Below are 19883 nucleotides of genomic sequence, written 5' to 3' on the forward strand. Positions count from 1 at the left end.
ACCTGGGCAACATAGCCAGACTCTATTTCAACAACAATTTTTTTTTTTTAATATCCTAGATGGGTGCATGTTTCTGTAGTCCTAGCTACTCAGGAGGCTGAGACACAAAGATCCCTTATGATCAGGGGTTTGAGGGTAAGGTGATCTATGATTGCACCACTGAACTTCAGCCTGGGTGACACAGTGAGACCGTCCTTAAAACAACAGCAAAAACAAACATAACATTGAATGGAACAAAAAAGTACCAATAAAGTGTGATCTGAATCACAGGATTTATATAAATTGTAGAAAAAATCATATATTAAAATATATACTGTATATGAGAACATGCATTTGTAAATATAAAAATATAATAAAAGCTTTAAGATATTAATGGAAGGATGCACAACAATTTATTGATATTAATTGTATTTAGGGAGGAAGAAAAATGAGATGAATATTCGGGGAGGTGTTAAACTCTTTGTGACATAATTTATTTCAAAGAAGTGAAATAAATATATAAAATGATATGTGTTAAGTCCTTTGAGTAGATAAACATCAGTTGTATTATTTTCTGTATTCCCGGACACTTAGAATAGCCCATATTGAAGAAAGGATATGTAGCCATATATATGGCAATTAATATAACTATGTATACATGTATGTATGCATATATAATTTAAGATAATTATATACATGCACATACCCATGCACATATGTATTATATGTTATATTATCTATATAATAAAAGTGTTTTAATCTGAAATTAAAGGTAAATATGAGCAACAGTATTGTATGGTCTCAACATTAAATAATTTAAAGTTTGTTCTTAATATACTCAGAAAAGAAAATGTACTTTCAGCTTGGTCTCAAAATTTGTTTAACAGGACATCATCCCTCTCATTCAACCATTTTCACATAGATATCTAAATGACACACCTGATAATATTTTTTCTTTCCTAATTTGAGTTCATATCTGTTTGATCAACTACTTCATTCTTTTTCTAATGTAAGACAGAAATATATTTCTTGGTTATATCACACTATGTATTTTCTTCCCATATGAAGATCTTTTGGTTTGATGAGAGGAAAGTTAGGACATTTGGGCCTTTCTGTATTGCATTCACTCAGAGAAGTCATACTGTCCCCAGTGGTGGAGGAAACATAATTACTTCTTTTATATTTGGATCCTATTGCCCCTGAAAAATATTACCATTATCAAAACCTCTATGAAGTTCTTTTTTGCTTAGTTCATTACAAATAAAAGAAAATATAATTTTGAAAGTGTTATCAGGCCAAAAACAAAAGATAAAATGGCATCTAGATTTCATGAGTTAGTGCATCAGTCTGTAAAGGGATGGAAATAATATATACATATATTCACATACTATTTTTTTCTTATTTATTGAGGAAAATTATATAATAACTAGAAGACAATACAGAGATCATAAGAAAATATTTGAAATGTATACTTAATATTCCTGTGTGTTCTTGACACCTTTGTCAAAGATCAGTTGACCATTGTCTTAGTCCGTTTATGCTGCACATGATATTTATTTGTTCCAAAAGCATTTATTAAAGAGATTTTTACGCCTGTAAGTGCAGCACTTTGGGAGACCGCGGCGGGCAGATCATGAGGTCAGGAGATCAAGACCATGCTGGCTAACACGGTGAAACCCCGTCTCTGCTAAAAATGCAAAAAAATAAGTCGGGTGTGGTGGTGGGCACCTGTAGTCCCAGCTACTGGGGAGGCTGAGGCAGGAGAATGGCGTGAACCCGGGAGGCGGAGCTTGCAGTGAGCCGAGATCACGCCACTGCACTCCAGCCTGGGCAACAGAGCGAGACTCCGTCTCAAAAAAAAAAAAAGAGATTTTTCCCCACTGTTCTATCAACTTTTTATTGATAATTTTATTTATAGATAGTGTTCATACTTTTCTTTATATATCTATAATTTTAGCTCTTTGAGCATATTTAAGACAGTTAATTTTGTCTTCATTCATTAGGACCAGTGTCTGGGCTTCCTCAGAGATTGTTTTTCTCCGTTTATTTCTTCTTATTTTTCCTCTGAATGAGCCTCACTTTCTCTTTCTTTATATTCTTTATAGTATTTTTTTCCATTGTAAGCAAGAAATGCAATAATGATAATGTAACTGTCCTGAACACCAGATTTTCCACCTTTGCTAGGTTTTACTGTTCTTGATATTTGAAGGTTGTGAATGTTCATTTGATTTGTGACTTTTCTAATATTTATTAATGACTTGTTTCCTTGTCATGTGTAGTCACTGAAGTCTCTTTTCTTTAGTTTGTGTTTAACTAGTGTTTTGATACAGATTTGCTTAAATGCCTGGAGCTATAGAAATGGAATAAAGCAACAGCAGTAAAAAAATAATAATAATAAATACCACTTCACTGCCAGGTTTTGTGAATTGGCATTGTACTGAGATATGTCTCTAACACTCAGCCAGGTCATTTACAAGTCTGCTTCAGCCCTCATTTGCTGCTTGCACTGAGCCAAGAGATCTACTTATGGTGAAAGCTTAAGAGTTTTCACTGCTCTTTCCTGAGCATGTGCCCTATCCTTGACATGTGTGTGGCTTTCTAAATTCTCCATTATATGTGGGCACTTTTTAATTCCCTGATTTTCCTCAACAACAACAAAAAAATCTTTTCCTAGCTTTTCATCTAGCCTTTAAGAAGTTTTTTTTTGGTGCATCTCAACCATAATATTTTACTCCAGGAAACTGAGGGATTTTTATTGGCCTGATAATGTTTTCAAGCAATGCCTAATATTTTTATGCCCTGAATTTCAAGTAAAGTAAAACAGACACAAGCACCTTACAACAGTTCTTCAGGTATCTTTCAGACAGATTAGTACAAACATACACAATAGTTGTCATATAAATCTGTTTCATTCTTTACGGAAACATGGGTGAGGGTCCCACACTGGAAATATAAATTGTGGTCTTCCAGAATGTGGCTGAGATGAGAAGGGTGGGCAAAAGCAAGTGAAAATGCCACAAAGCTTTCTTACCATTTTCAAGTTATCTTTACCTTCATTCATCATTTACTTGGTTTTTTTAAAACTTTTGATTATTTTCCAGAATTCTGACAAAGTTGGTTCTAATAATGGTTGTCTGTCAATATTTCTGTGAAAGGATGTCTGCTTAGAACTGCATCCTCTGCCATTTTGCTCAGTAAGTTTTCTAGTTATATATTTTTTCTGTGTCATTATTTATTTTTATGACTGCCTTGGTTCAATTGAATGTATATTGTTTTAACTTTTTAATAGACTTAATTTTAGAAAAGTTTTAGATTTGTAGAAAAAGGAGTGGAAGGTGCAGAGTTCTCATATATTGCAATCATTTCCATAATTCAAGGGCCAGTCTCTATTTCTCACATGCTAGAAATTCTTCTTCAGTTACTTCCAGCAGATGTATACTCATATACTATCCTAAAGCTTAGAGTTACATAGAAATGTATCTAAGTTCAATAAGCCCATTTTACCAAAAGGACTCGGAATTCCAAAGATGAGTGCTATTCCAAAAATGGAATCCAGATAATTTGATCCTTTGTGTACCTTACAGCTACTTTTAAATTCTTGGGTTTATTCAAACATCATCACTTTAGCCCTTGCAGTTTGAATCTGATTATGCATAATTCTGAAATAACATAGATTATATTTTCAGTGTTTTGGTGGTTAAAGGGCAGCTGGACTGGACTACTTCAATATACTTCAATATCTTTCTTGCCCATCTGTAGCTTGCCACACTGCACTTTTATTAGGAGACATTTTAACTACTGGGAGTTTATTAAATAGCCTTATTAATGAATAATCTATGTACCATAAAATTCTGTCCTATTTTTGTATAGTTTGATGCATTCGGGTGAATGTATACATTCCTGCAGCCATCACCACAATCAAAATTTGGGACATGTCTATCATTTTTAAAGTTCGCTTATGCCCCTCTCTAGTCACTCCCTGCCTCCTGTCCCAACTCAGCCCCAGGGAACCACAAGTCTGTTTTCTGTTGCTACAATTTTGTTTTTTTCTAGAATTTCCTTTGTACCTGACTTTCATTTGGCGTAATGATTTTGAATTCATCTATGGTGTTGCCTGTATCAGTAGTTTTGCTGAGTGCATCCCATTGGATGGATGTATCATATTTTGTTTATTTTTCACCAGTTAATGGTTATTTGTATGATTATTTATACTTCTGTTCCCCAGTGCTTTGGCTCTTATGGCTACTGATATAACATCCACACAACAGCCTGTGTATGAACAATTGTTTTAATTTCTTTTAGAAATGCCTGGAAATGTCATTGCTAGGGCTTACTATTATGTGTGTGTTTGACATTTTAAGTAACAGACAAATTATTTTCCTTAGTGGTTGTCCCATTGAGCATTCCCTCTGTATTAGTTTGCTAGTTTGGGCATAACAAAGTACCACTGACAGAGTGTCATAAACTAAAGAGATTTATTTTCTCATAGTTTGATGGCTACAAATGCAAGATGAAGATGTCAGCAGGGCTGATTTTTTCTGATGTCTGTCTTCTTGACTTGTTAGCTGTCTTCTTCCTGTGGCTTCATATGGTCATTGTCTTGTGTGTGTGTATCTTCATCTAATCTCCTTTTGTTACAAGGATACAAGTCATATTGCATAAGATTAGCAACCACCCATTTGACCTTATTTAGTTACCAATTTAAAGGCTGCAAATACACATTTTGAGGTACTGAAGGTTGGAAATTCAACATTTGAATATTGGAAAAAATACAATTCCTCCCATATACCCATCAACAATGGATGCACATTTCAATTCTTCCAAATTCCCATCACTATGAGATAAATAGTTGCTGTTTTACTAGGTGTGTAGCCATATCTCATAGTGGTAGTAATTTGTATTTTCCTAATGACTAATACTATTGAGCATCTTTGTGTATGCTTATTGGACTCTGTATATTTTCTTCTGTAAATTATCTATTCAAATATTTCTTCATTTATCTTAATGTGTTGTTAGTCTTCTTACGAGTTATAAGAGTTCTTTATATTTTCTGGATCAAATTCTTTTGTCATATATATTTACTAAATAATTTATTCTAATCTATAACTTGTCTTTTCATATCTTAAGTGTATTTTTCAAAGGCCAAAATATTTTAATTTTGGTTAAAACCAATTTACCAATTTTTGTATAGTTTGTGATTTTTGAGTCCTACCTAAGAAATTTTTCCTTAACCCAAGAATACAAACCTTCTCTTTTCACTTTTTCTTAAATAAATGTTGTGAGTAGGGAACTAATGTTCATTTTATTCTGCATAAATATCCAGGAATCTCAGTACATTTATTGAAAAAGCTATATTTTTCCATTTAATTACTCTGGAATTTTTGTTGAAATTCAATGAATCATATTCTATAGGCTGATTTCTGAATTCACACCTCTGTTTCATTGTCTTCTTATAAATTAGGTAGCGTAAATCTTTAAACCTTTTATTTCTAAAAATTGTTTTAGTTATTCTGTCATTTGCACTGTCATAGAGTTCATAATTAATTATTTTAAGTACTAGAAGTGTGAGTTTTTACAGAAGACAACTCTCAGTTGACATCATTCTGATTTCCTCTTGAATTGTCTTGTCATCTTTATCTTCAGCTACGGTTTGCCCCCTTTTGCACTTATTTTGCTTCTCAAATCATTTGGGAAATACAAACGTGTGTGTGTGTGCACGCACTGGTCATCATTAGCAACGTTTCAGCCCAGGTTTGATACTTGCTCCTTAGTAGGTAGTCAGCCAATATGTTTTGTTTAGTTGTTTATTTTTCTTGTACCCGTTAATGGCTTAGTCAAGTGACGCAGTTGTAACTGAAGGAGACATGGCAGAGATCTAACACATGGGCCCAGAACATCATTGTCACATACTGAGAAAACAACATGAATGATCTTCCCTAGCATGGAATAAGAACACTAAACAGTAGAGTACATGAATGAGCAGTCAGAGAGAAGTTTACGAATAAGGATTGGTCCTACAGCAAATTCAGCATTAGCAAAATCACTGAAGTCGCCAATGGGCAAACCTAGAATCCAATCTATTTCTCCCATTTGCTAACTGTGCGGTTCTAGATGAGTGCACTTACCTCCTAATCTGTAAATCAGACATATTGACAATTTACCATCCTAGATGAGTTTTAATTTTACCATGTAAGTGAACTTGCTTTGCCAATGCTTGACGTGGTAAGAGACTTAATAGATGTTAATTGAAACAAAAATGCTCGAGTGCCTCAATCACTTGCTTTTGAGATAGTAATTATTTTTTCTGCAAAACTCATTTATATCCATGGCCAAGCCCATCACCACTCCAACCATTTTCATCTCTAAAATATATCTCAAAGGCAACCCATTCGTCTCTCCAAGCACTGATGCTGCCTGGGTCCAATTCACCATTATTACGTATACAAAAGTCTTTAAAACATTCTGTGTCCTGCTTCCATTCTAATTTCTTTCAACAATTTCCATCAAAATAACTGAAATGATTTATTTCTTCCTTCCCCCTTTTCTCCCTTTCTTCCTTCCTTTGTTCCTAAAACATCTATTTGATCTTATCACTGTCTTCCTTCCTAATGTTTTTATACTAAAATAGAGACTGTTTATCAGGGTATCTCCTGATATACACCCTACAAGGTGTGGACTCATGATGATGCTGGATTTTAAGTTCATGTCTTTCTCCCCTATATGGACCAGCCTCTTATAGTCCTTTGATAGCTGGGTACCTAATAATTCCTCAACTTCCTCCTAAAATGTTTTCAGTCTAAACATTAGGTTGGTCTTCTGGTAATCATTCTGTGTCTATTTAACCATATCTCCTCCCCTTTGTCACCCACTATTTTTTTTCACTGCACCTTATTCATTTCACTTTCAGCATGTCACCTTATTTGGCATCCTATGTATGTTTGTTGTGCCACTTCTTCATTGTTTGCTTCTTTCATTTGATTGGCAACTCTGAAGGCAGAGACATGTGTATTGGTCAGGGTTCCCTAGAGGGAAAGAACTAATAGGATAGATGTGTATATGAAGGGGGGTTTATTGGGAGAATTGACTAACATGATCACAAGATGAAGTCCCACAATAGGCCATCTGCAAGCTGAGGAGCCAGGAAGCCAGTCCGTGTCCCAAAACCTCAAAAATAGGGAAGCCAATGGTGCAGCCTTCAGTCTGTGGCCAAAGGTCTGAGAGCCCCTGGCAAATCACTGGTCTAAGTCCAAGAGTCCAAAAGCTGAAGAACCTGGAGTCTGATGTTCGAGGGCAGGAAGCATCCAGCATGGAGAAAGATGGAGACCAGAAGACTCAGCCAGTCTAGTCTTTCCACGTTCTTCTGCCTGCTTTTATTCTGGCCACACTGGTAACTGATTAGATTATACCCACCCAGATTGAGGGTGGGTCTGCCTTTCCTAGTCCACTGACACAAAGATTAATCTCCTGACACCCACAGGAACAGTACTTTGCATCCTTCAAACCAATCAGGTTGACGCTCAATATTAACAATCAAAATATGGTTTCATTCATCAATGTACACTAAGCATGTAGCACATTGCCTATTTTTACTCCTGGATTTGGATTCAGCAAAAATAAAGTTATAAAGAGGCTGCAACAATTTCGTTGCCCAAGTTTGTACGTAACTGCAGATAAAAATATATTGAGTGTAATTTTTGATTTTGAAGAAGTATTGCATGGAGAGATGCTAAAAGTACAAAATTACATTGTTTACCCTTACAGACATACAGGGAACAAATATTTATTTGACTATCCTCCTCAAATTATTGCCTTACTTTACCTCTTTTTGTGGTGTGACTGTAGGTATGGCTATCTAATATAATGGTGGGGAAGACTTCACTATCCCACCAGTGATGTCCCTTATTCCCCAACTAAGGGCTCTTGCCTTTGTTCAGTTACAATTATTTAGGAAAGTTATTTTCTTCGGCGAACTTAGTAAATGATTCTCCTAAACTCAGATCACATACAGGACACTTCCTAGAGAGAAGACTCCAGACTGGCTTTGACACATTATTTATTTCAAATTTCTCTCCCCCAGTGCCTTTGAATTCTAGTCCTTTGTAACTATTTTCTTCTACAAATTTTAACCTCCACAGACAATTAGAAACACTAAACTAACTCTTTCTTTCTTTTCCTGCTCTTGCCAAGTAAATTCCAATGTATAACATCATGCATTCATTCATCTCCACGCAGAGTTTAGTTATCGCAGGAAAACATATGGAACTTGAAGCTTCGGAGAATCACTCTTCTATTATTTCAGAATATTTGAAAGCAGACAGAAAAATAAACACAGCTTTGGTGAAGCAGTCACCACAGAAACAATTGCTGCTTTCATTTATCTATTTTTATAGGGTATATTTTAGTTTTATTCAAAGATACATATATTTATTGTGGGACCTGGGTTTGCATTTATTTTCACAGATGGTATAAGAAAATTTTCCTTCTATCCTGCTGCTAGTCACTAGATGACAAAAATATGCCCATATTTAATGATTTAAATAGAAAATAATGAAAGCTGAGCTCTCAGTGTTCTTTCACAAATTAATAAATCTCATTACATATAACAGTCTCCTTCTGGGAAATGTTTGGGTTTGTGTGAAGGTTTTAACTTATGAGGAAGTTCACAGCAAGACGAAATAATTGTAATAAGGAAGAAATAGATCCTGCAACTGGAGGAAATGTGTGTGGGAGATTATTTCATTTCAAGAGTTAGTTATTTTAGCTCTTTTTGGTTGGTAGGGTAGGTTTGGGGAAGATATCCTACTGGATTCAGTCGATTCAGGAATATCTAATTCTGTATTAGCCCATCTTCTCTCCTCCCCATCCAGTCCCTGGGAAAGATACATGGAAAGAAAGTATGAAATCAAGATACTAATTTATGATTATTTGAGCATCTGCCTCACACCCTCATCCAGAGCCCTGGTAAACTGAGCTGGAGGATATGCCTCATTATCTAACAAAATAATATTTGCCAAAAGAATATAACCCTCCACCCCAATTTGAGGCTGGTTCATCCTAAGCTTAAATTTGAAACTTGGTATGTTAGCAGCTTCTGGTTTACACCAGGAGCAGAAGGCAAAAACCAGGAGCATTCCAAGGTATAAAGTAGAAAGGACCCTGTCCCACGGAGGGCATGCCCTTGTTTTTAGTGAGCGTTCAACCACACTGATGGAAGAAGAGCAAGATCCACTAATAAATGTGGCCCAGCCAGGATCTGCAAAGCAACCCAGTCAGTTACTCTTGAAGCATAAAAGAGTAAGCAGAGAGAGCGCACACTTCTCACTAACCCCCTTCTTTGAGTTCTCAAAATGTAAAATATACTGAAGATTTAAGCACCCCCCCTTTTTTTTTTTTACAGGAAACAGATTTATTATTATTATTTTTAGACGGAGTTTCGCTCTGTCACCCAAGCTGGAGTGCAGTGATGCCATCTCGGTTCACTGCAACCTCCGACTCCCAGGCTCAAGGGATCCTTCCACCTCAGCCTCCTAAGTAGGTGCGACCTCAGGTGCATGCCGCCATGCCCAACTAACTTTTGTATTTTTAATAGAGGTGGGGTTTCACCATGTTGGCCAGGCTGGTCCCAAACTTCTGACATCGAGTGACCTACCCGCCTCTGCCTCCCAAAATGCTGGGATTATTGGTGTGAGCCATCAAAACCTACCAGAAACAGGGTGTTACTAAACACTGTGTCCTTACTAGATTCAAGTAATTATTCTATGGTCTATCATAGAGCAGAATTGTTGCTACAATATCCTTCAAAGTAGCAGCATAATATAGTAATCCGAATAATTGTTTGGGGAACAAAGCATACTCTGCTTATAGATCTGAGAGACCAAACTTCTTTCTTTCTCAGGATCTCAACCGGCCTTACACAAATATGTTCTCACCACATAACTAAGGGGCCTGAACATGTGCTGAGAGACCCTCCTCACTGGGCTGACTGCCTTCAGCTAGGAGATGAATGCTGACGGTAGTTATTCTGGGAAATGATTAATTAAATTCCTTTCCTGGCAGTTCCATTAATATCAACACAACATGGCAGAGATATTGACATAGTGAGAAAACATTGCCTTCGACAATAGGGCTTTGTTGACAAAACAGTGAAATGTCTAGACCATTAGCAACAATTTAGGAATCCATCTTCTCCATCAGTCTCATTTAGCTTACACATCTCTCTCACACACGTGCACACTCACACACACACACACATACTCAAAATGTGCAGCAGTTAGAAAAAGCGAAATGGAATTATCATTAAATATGAATGCAGGGTGGGTTAGAAACACACTGGACCAGCTGTTTCTCTCTCTCTCTTTCCTTCTCTGTTTCTCTTTATTTAGACACACACACACACACACACGGCAGGACTGGACTTTCAAAAATATATTCTGATGTTGACTGAAAGTATTATTTAATGTAACAACAGAGAATGACTTCACTTACTGATTGTCTACTATATTCCTGTTACTTTACTAATATTATCTCCTCACCTCACAAAAGCTTTTAAGTGTTATTGTCCATTTTACTGCAGACCAAACTGTAGTTAAAAGAAGTTGGGTAACTTACTAGAAACCATACACCAGATAAAAAGCAGAATTGAGATTTAACTCTGAATGTTTCTTTCTCTAAAACTTTTACCCTTTTCACATCAGAGAACTTCTCCTTTATTGTTGACCCCAGAGAAAATTGCAGTTCTCTCTTTCAGCTTCCTGTCATACCTGAGCATCTGTCAGTCTGCTAAACTGAACTCTATGATTAATGAAACACTGGCATTTAACTCCATCAGAGGTCCTGTTTAGTTGCACAGGTGTCTGTCTCCTCTGTAAAGACTGTTGGCTTTCAGAGAAGCTTTGATTCCTCATAGCTCATTCTAGTAGCATGTAATGTTTCATCACAAGTAAGTGAAATGGGTGGATATTCATGTTTTCAAAGGAACCACTTAAAAATAAATCTAGCTGGCTCAAGCCTGTAATCCCAGCACTTTGGGAGGCCGAGACGGGCGGATCACGAGGTCAGGAGATCGAGACCATCCTGGCGAACACTGTGAAACCCCGTCTCTACTAAAAAATACAAAAAAACTAGCCGGGCGAGGTGGCGGGCGCCTGTAGTCCCAGCTACTCGGGAGGCTGAGGCAGGAGAATGGCGTGAACCCGGGAGGCGGAGCTTGCAGTGAGCTGAGATCCGGCCACTGCACTCCAGCCCCGGCGACAGAGTGAGATTCCATCTCAAAAAAAAAATAAAAATAAATAAAAAAAAAATAAATAAATCTAGCAGGGTACAAAAATATATAGCATTGTCTATACTTAGGTTAATGTATGCATTTATGATACATTTTATATTACTAATCCTGATTCTCGAAGCTTCCTAGAAATCACCATCTTTAGTACTTGCAGGTCTTTCTTTCACATATCCCATTCAGGAATCCATGTTTCCCTTCCTTTTACCCATTTTCTCTTCCTTTCTTCTTTCTAAAAGCATTGATGTGCAAGTATCTAATTTGCTCAAAACATCATGAGAAATAGAAAATTATGGTGTGATTAGTGCAAAGTTAGAGGTTGGTGCAGGATATAATGAGAACAGTGGAAACTTTCACTCTTTTGGGAGTTCAGGAAAGACTACTAGGACAAGGTAATTAGTGAACTGAGTTTGGAAATATAAAAATGATCAGGCACAAGTAAACAGAATGTTAAGCATTTTATGTTTCAAAAGAGAGATCGACATGTTTGAAAGATAATAATTTAAAATCAGTTTCACTTAAGCTCCAGATTCCACAAGCTCCAGATTCAAAGACTAAGATATGATGCATATGATTGCCTATAGATTTCCTCCAGCTTGTTTTTTTTTTTTTTTTTGTCATGGATTCAAATGAGATGGGCACATATTAAATATGAAAAGGTGTACTTGAAGCCAACAGAGTTCAAGCACACGATTAGTGTTAGTTCTCACTGCTCAAGTCTGGAGAACTTGAAAACAAACTCTGTATCACTGAAAAACTCCCAACATGGAACAAGGGTCATGTTACACACAGTAGGAATGGCTGCCATCTATGGACTTGGTAGATTCGGGTGTGAGTATCATCTAAATCACTCACAGATTCTGATGTCATGAGCAAGTTACTTAACCTCTCTGAGCCTCAGTTTACCCACTAATAAAGTGACCAGAAATACTCTAAAGATTCAATGAGATAATATATGTACACTACCTGGCATAGGCCCCAACAATTTATATTCAATAAATAACATCTATCATTACTATAATTATAATTATTACTATTGACTATTTCTGCTGTTCTCAAGACTGAGTAAAGGCCAGGCGCAGTGGGTCACTCCTGTGATCCCAGCTTTTTTGGAAGCCAAGGCGGGCAGATCATTTGAGGTCAGGAGTTCGAGAGCAGCCTGGCAAACATGACAAAACCCCATCTCTACTGAAAATAAAATACAAAAATTAGCCAGGCATGGTGCTACGCACCTAGAATCCCAGCTACCTGGGAGACTGAGGTTGGATAATCACTTGAACCCAGGAGTTGGAGGTTGCAGTGAGTTAAGATAGCACCACCGCATTCCAGCCTGGGTGACACAGTGAGACTCCGTCTCACAAAGTAAAAAACAAAACAAAACAAAACAAAAAAACAGACTGAGTATTTGTAAGACTTCCTTTAGGGCTTTTGTAAAAATTTGGATGCCTAGGCCACTACAGAATTTGATCACAATATTTGTAGAAGTCTGAACATTTCTGTTTCAAAAAGTACTATACACAATTTCTATGTCAAACTAGGATACTGGTAAAGTATCCTAGTTTAAGACATATTTGTCTTAAGTTGTAAGAATGATCTTCTCTTAAAACTCCATTATACAGATGCTCTTAAATAGGGTGGCCAAAAACTGGACACATTTTCTGTGTTTGCTCCAAATAATTAAGCAGCAGGGCTCACACAGTCTTTCCCATTTTTTCCCCAAATTATTTTTTTCCTACCTTAAACTTGACTTATAAAATGATACTTAGCAGTTATAGATTTATAGTTCTTATTTCTGAGCATTCTTTGCGTCAGAAAAATAGGAAGTGCTTTGCATAGATATATCATTTTTTAAAAAAACACGATAACTCAATACATTGTTTTTCATGACCTCTGGGCTATAGCTGAGAAAAACAAGAATCAAATATCTCAATTTAATTTCTAAGGTTACGTAGCTACTGTGTAGTGGAGGTGGAGCCAGGCTTTTTACCACTGTTCTGTGTTGCCCTTCGGTGTCATAAATTGATGTGATTACTGCTAATCCTAAAGACATTTTATAAGATACTTTGTGTAACTATAGCTAGTATAGTACGCAGTTTTAAAGTGTCAGGAAAAAAGTCCTCAAGTATCATCTGAAGTCCAGTCCAGCTGGACTATTATGAGGCAACTTAGAGCCACACTCTTGTTTAATTTCCTGTGCCCAGCACTGAGGCATCTCTTCCTAAAGCATTCCGGTACTTCTATGGTCACTTCCTTATTAAATCCATTATTTCAGCATTCTTACTTTTCTCCGTGCACTGTTCCACTACACTGAGCTGCTTCTGTGTGGATTACAGGCGCTATTTCATTGTGACTGAAACCTAACTGACTTCCACGGTAAATATTAAAGGAAGATGGCAAACGTGACTAGCTATCCATTCAAGATGACATGAAATGGCTAATGCCCATGTGTAATGAGGGAAGACTCTTTTGAGCTTCAACTCTTGCTTTATGGGGGAAAGTAGGTGAATCCTCAAGTGATTGTTGACAAGTCTGTGGCAAATGTGTGCACCAAGTGAGAATTGGAAATAAAAAGCCCTGTACGAAGTCGTTAAACATCAAGCCTGATGAATTATTCATGTAATGGCTTCAAAGTTGGACTTGAAAAAATGTAAATAAAATACACAGAGAACTTTCTCCTTTCTGGAAACAATTTTATAGTAATGAACTAAATGCAAGGAGCACTTAAAGTGTCTAAGTACATTGTATATTTTATGTAAATTAAGAATATTGAACAAATTCCCCATTTGGTACAAAGGAGAAAAAGAAAATATAACTTTCCTGATGATCAATGCCTCTGAGAAAATGAATTATCTTTATTTTCTCCATTATCTTTTATTGCCATTTTATATACTCTATAAAATATCGACCTGCAAGGTATTCAAATGAAATGTGATGTAATTTTTCTGATTCACAAGCCTTTTTTATACCCTTCAGGCATGACCGTGACCTTCTCTACATCCCTGTATATGCCTCACAGCTAGACTGCCAGAAAAGAATGTGGTCTGGTGATAGACAGAATACATTATAATTAAACAAATGTAGTCTTTGGAGTCCAGAGGTCTGGGTTCAAATCCCATCTCTGCATTTAAATGTGTTACTCTGGATATGTCCATCATAATGGCTAACTCAAAGTGTTGTATAGGATAAGAGAGACTGAATACACATCCACCAAGTACATAATAGGATCACACACAATTATTAGCTAATAAAATAGGATCTGATAAAATTCTTACAGTGCCTAGGCCCATACTACTCCCTTTGAATCCACAATATTAGTTTTTACCCAAAGCCTAAAATTTATGAGCCTCATGTTTTTATACACCAGTTAAGACAAGACAGAGAAACTCATCATTTGGAAAATGGATGTGATTGATCCATGAAAGAACACCATTCCAACTTCTATTGAAAGTCAACATGTACCCAAGACCATGTCAAATGCCAAGTTCTCAATGAAGCTACCCTGATAGAGCTTAGGAGTACAAACAGTGGAGTCTATAATAAAGTTTCCACTGCCAACAGCAAAATGAAAGTTATGCATGAATATATATGCATAATTTTTAAAAGACACATCTAAATACAAATATTTTAACCTAAGTTCCCTAAAATCAGAGCCTCACATGAAAGGCTTGCAGGCTGGTGGTTTGTGTGGGAAATAATCCCAGAGCACAGGAGTAAAAAAACCTAGTAATTCAACAAAGAAAGAAGGAAAACCAATAACATATGGTTTTACATATGCATGCTGCATAATAAATATGCATTATTGGTCATTTATTTGTGCCATTCATGCTGAGTCACAACTTCTGAGGAGCCTGGTGCAATTTCTCAGAAAACTGACTGTTCAGCACAAAAATGAATAGTGTTTAGTTATGAGCTCCCATCATGCATTGGTCAAAACAGCCCCAAAGCTTTCACTCCCATACACTTCTGTATCACACCAGCATAAATCATTAGAGTTCTCCTGGGCATCCCATGTGGTGAAATCAAAGAAGTCTCTGGGCAGGAGGAAAGAATTCCTTGGAATCGGTCTAAAACAAAGTTGCATTACAGAGAAGCTAATGGAACGTGCATGAATTTGGTTGCTTCAATAGTGGCCACAGTAAGAACCATCAAGAAGAGTGCACTTTGCAATACTCAGATTGACCTGTATCCTTCATTGACTTCAGTATCTCCTAGAGTACCTTTCGGGAAGGCCAGTGATGTAGTTTGGATGCTTGCCTCCTCCAAATCTCATGTTGAAATGTGATTCCCCAGTGCTGGAAATGGGGCCTGATGGGAGATGTTTAGATCATGGAGGCAGTTTCCTCATGAATGGCCTGGTGCCATACTCAGGTAATGAGTTCTTGTTCTGTGAATTCAACAAGAGTTGATTGCTTAAAAGAATCTTTCTCCTCCCACATTCTCACTTGGCCAGTCTCTCTCTTGCCACGTGACACACCTGTTCCTGCTCCACCTTCCACCATGAGTAAAAGCTCCCTGAGGCCTCACCAGAAGCTGAGCAGATGCTGGCACCATGCTTCCTGTACAGCCTGCAGAATCATGAACCAGTTAAACCTTTTTTCTTTATAAATTAACCAGTCTCGGGTATTCCTTTATAGTAATGCAAAACTAATACAGCCAGGCTCTGCAAAACATTAGAGAAGGTTTGGTGGAACAAGTTGCTAACTCCACTGCTGTGGCTGATACAGAGACAAAATTCATTATCTGTCTACTCCAGCACTTATTTTATATTTCACTCACCTTTGCCCAGCATTTCTGCTGCTGTAGGATGTTAGTCCTAGAGCTGGGTCACTCTGACTCTTTACCGTAAAGGAGAAGTCTGACCCATGTTTGGCTTGCTCTTGCTGCACTATGGTTCCTGCAATTTCCTATGCATTCATATTACCAGGCCCAGAAGCACCAAAAGACAACCCAGTGGCATGACGGGGGCTCATTCGAACAAGAGGCATTTACCTCTATCAGAATAGCAATACTTTTTGCCTGTTGGACCACTGACAGAATGTCAAGGTGATTAGGTGGTAGCATTAGCTTCAAATTCAGTGGAAAACGTCTTGTTTTTTCTGGTGGAAGTGATCCCCTCCACCAATTCCAGATCAAGAACACTAATATAGTTTTGCCTAAGGTCATGAGGATGGAAAGCATACTTTTATGTTTTCCTTAATTGAGTCAAATAAGTAAAATTAAGTCAAACCAAATAAAGGTAAAAAGAGTTGTTCCTGATTCCACAATTTGTTTCCTGAGCTTATGTATTCTAGCCTCTCTCGACATAACAGTATACATTAGAGCTGTTGATTCTGCAAATATCACATAGAGAAGTGTGGCATCTGAATCCTTCAAGGACTTGTTTCTTAGCTGGTGCTTTGGCTAAACCTTTAATGGATTATCGCACTATTCTTTGAGGTTGTCTACTTCAAAACAATTTAGAGACTGTGTATTACTCTGTTGCCAAAGCTGGAGTGCAGTGGCACAGTCACAGCTCACTGCAGCCTCAAACTCTTGGGCTCAAAGAATCCTTCTGCCTCAGCCTCCTGAGTAGCCAGAACTGCGAATATATGCCACCACATCTGACTAATTAATTTTCTTTGTGTAGAGATGGGATCTCCCCTTTTGTTGCCAAGGCTGGTCTCAAACTTCTGGCCTCAAGTGATTCTTCCACCTTGGCCTCCCAAAGTGCTCAGATTACAGGTACAGGTCATTAAGCCCTACCAAGGTTGTCTAATTTTATGTAATGAATGTGTAATTTAACCACAGGGTTACAGTCACAGGTTTATTTTTGCATATTTATTGCCACAAACTTGTCTCCTAGTCTGAAGAAATGTTGCGCAGACTATCAGAAAACATGAAGAATTTGACAAGTATTTGGTTGGTAGTGCTTCCATAGGCACTGCAAACAGAGAAGGCAAACCTTTATGCAAATAATCACTATCTTCTTCAGTGCAGATTTCCAGTAGTTATCCTGTCATGACATGGCTATTGGTTAATTAGAGAGAGGGTATCATCTTGAGGGATCAGTGTTGGGCTTTGCTGCCTGTTTTAGGCATTGAGGGCTAAGAGTTAGTTGGTCATACTTGTTGGGAGGAAGCCCAGGGTGTATGGTCCATTCTAGGGCTTCATCCTTGCTGCTAAGGCCATTCCATTCATGGGCCCTTGCGCTAATACTTGTGTGGTGAGCTGTATTCATGTCTTACCTGGATGCCTTCTCTTCAGTGGATACTCTGAGCATTAATGTGAGATACAAACGTTTTCAAACTTTGTGCTGCCTTCTCTTTGTTCATTTGCATGCCTTTCTTCCAAATTTCCAATCCCAGTCACTCTTGCACCTTCTCAGTCTTTTACTCACCAGCCAACCATTCACCAAGAGCTCCCTGTATATTCTCATCCCAGACCACTTACCTATTTATAAAAAGTTGATCACTAGCTATGCTACACGAAGCTTCACTCATTGGAAAGTTTTTCATCACTGTCTTTTGGGAACAACCCTGGGTGGCCCTTGATAAAGAAGCAGTCCCTCTGTGGCCTGCACCAGCTAATCACACTTATCCATTTGTGAAACAGGTTTAAGATTTTTCCTCCTCCATTAGTTGGTCATAAAAACAAAGAGAAGATATTGGTTGGGGAGGTATGTGAGTCAAGGGAAGCATTGGTGAGACACAGGTAGTTGATGTGGAAGATGGGGCCACATCTTTGTATAATTTATGTTCAACTTCCAAATCAGTATGGTCCCAGCCTGTATATAACACGTCCATTGCCTTTCATGGTGGACCCCTGCTGCACCTGTTTGGCCTCATGACAAGTCATGATGGGCAGCTTTGTTCATGAAGACGCTTAATTTCCATCATTTTCAATCTCACTTTGTCTCTACCAGGGCCCAGCATCAGGGTGGGAGCTGTTTTTCAGGTTCTGAGGTATTCTCTGTTGAAGGCGTGGATTTTTTCCAGGTCCTAGGAATCTCATCTAAGAACCTCCTGTTGGAGCTTTCCAGAGATTCCACATACCAATCTTATCCAACCTGGATAATTCTAGCATTACTGAATGAGCTGGTTCATGTGGTGACACAGCTTGTAACAGTCTGGACCTGCTGGAAAGCTCTTTCTTGATCCAGGCCCTACTCAAATCCATGAGATTCTGAGTTGCAGGGCCATGGGTGCTGAGTGAGTTTGCGCTGAATTTCTGTGCCTTGATATCAGAGAAACCCTGAGATAGGACATAGGAGATAGGAAGCAAAGACTGCAGGGAGGTACTGCTGGCTTCTCCAGCAGAGTGGCTGCCACAGCAGTGGCCAAATAAGAAATGGGGTCAAGGAGATAGGAAGTGGTGAGTAATAGGTAGAACGGTGGTGTACGTTCACTATAACATGATCATGAATAAATATCTTATTCAATTTAAATTCATTCTATTTGAAATTAATACCTTTCCAACGTATTAGTGGTTAAATGATCTTCTATGCATGTTTGTTTTGAAAAAAGCAAAATACAAAATGTTGCCTGTTGCGTATCAATTCTTATTCTCACATCACAAACACACATGGACATACACACAAAACCACACACAAACATGCACACATCTACAAAATTGAAAATTTAAAAAGCGTATGGGGAAGGCATGCGGTTACGTCAGCTGGTATGAAAGCCAAATCTCCAACTTTGTTGATTCGATGATCTTGGATATGTTACAAAACATTTCTGACCTTTAATTTCCCTATATGTAAAATCTGGATGACAAAACTTTTACATTTGACCCTCGGTATCTGCATGTTTAACCAATTGCAGATTGAAAGTATTCAAAAAGTTAAAAAAAAGTACTAAAATAAAAATTAATACAAGTGAAAATATGTATAAACACTATTAGGTTGGTGCAAAAGTAATTGCAGTTTTTGCTACTAAAGTAACAGCAAAAACCGCAATTACTTATGCACCAAACTAAAATATATAGCATTTACATTTTTATTTCGTTTAATAAGTAATCTAGAGATTACTTAAAGTGTATGGAAGGATGTGTGTAGGTTACATGCAAATACAACACCTTATTTTATATAACGGACTTGGGCAGGTTCAGATTTTGGTCTCTGTGGGGGTCCCTGGAACTAATCTCTCATGGATACCAAGGGATGACTGTATTCATATTATACTGCAACACACACACACACACACACACACACACACAACACGCACCCGAAAGTATATCAGAAAGCTCTAGGAAATCTGGGAATCTGCTGAAGTGGAATGTAAAATTGAATGTGCATCAGTGTACAATCATATATGATTTTTTTTGCTAGCCCTAGTTTTAATGAGAAAAACAGAGAACCTTCAGTTCATTTTGTTGCCTTTCTTTCCTTTATTATTATTATTTTTTATTTTTGTTCTCATTCATGCACCTTCTATGACTTATTAAAAGATTTCCACTGGAAGGCAGCAACTCTAAATCTCCTGACTTGCTTTACCTTACCAGGGGACTCTCTGCATATTCAGCCTTGTTTCTGACCTTTATTTATTTACTTATGTATTGCCTTCAGTTACATCTTTTGCAGATAGAATGATTGGAGTTTCAAAAGAAAATGACAAATTTTCAGTTGAAGAAAGTAAATATTAGC

This window comes from Trachypithecus francoisi, unplaced genomic scaffold (genome assembly GCF_009764315.1).
Source record: "Trachypithecus francoisi isolate TF-2019V2 unplaced genomic scaffold, Tfra_2.0 Lachesis_group10, whole genome shotgun sequence".
Classification (NCBI taxonomy): domain Eukaryota; kingdom Metazoa; phylum Chordata; class Mammalia; order Primates; family Cercopithecidae; genus Trachypithecus; species Trachypithecus francoisi.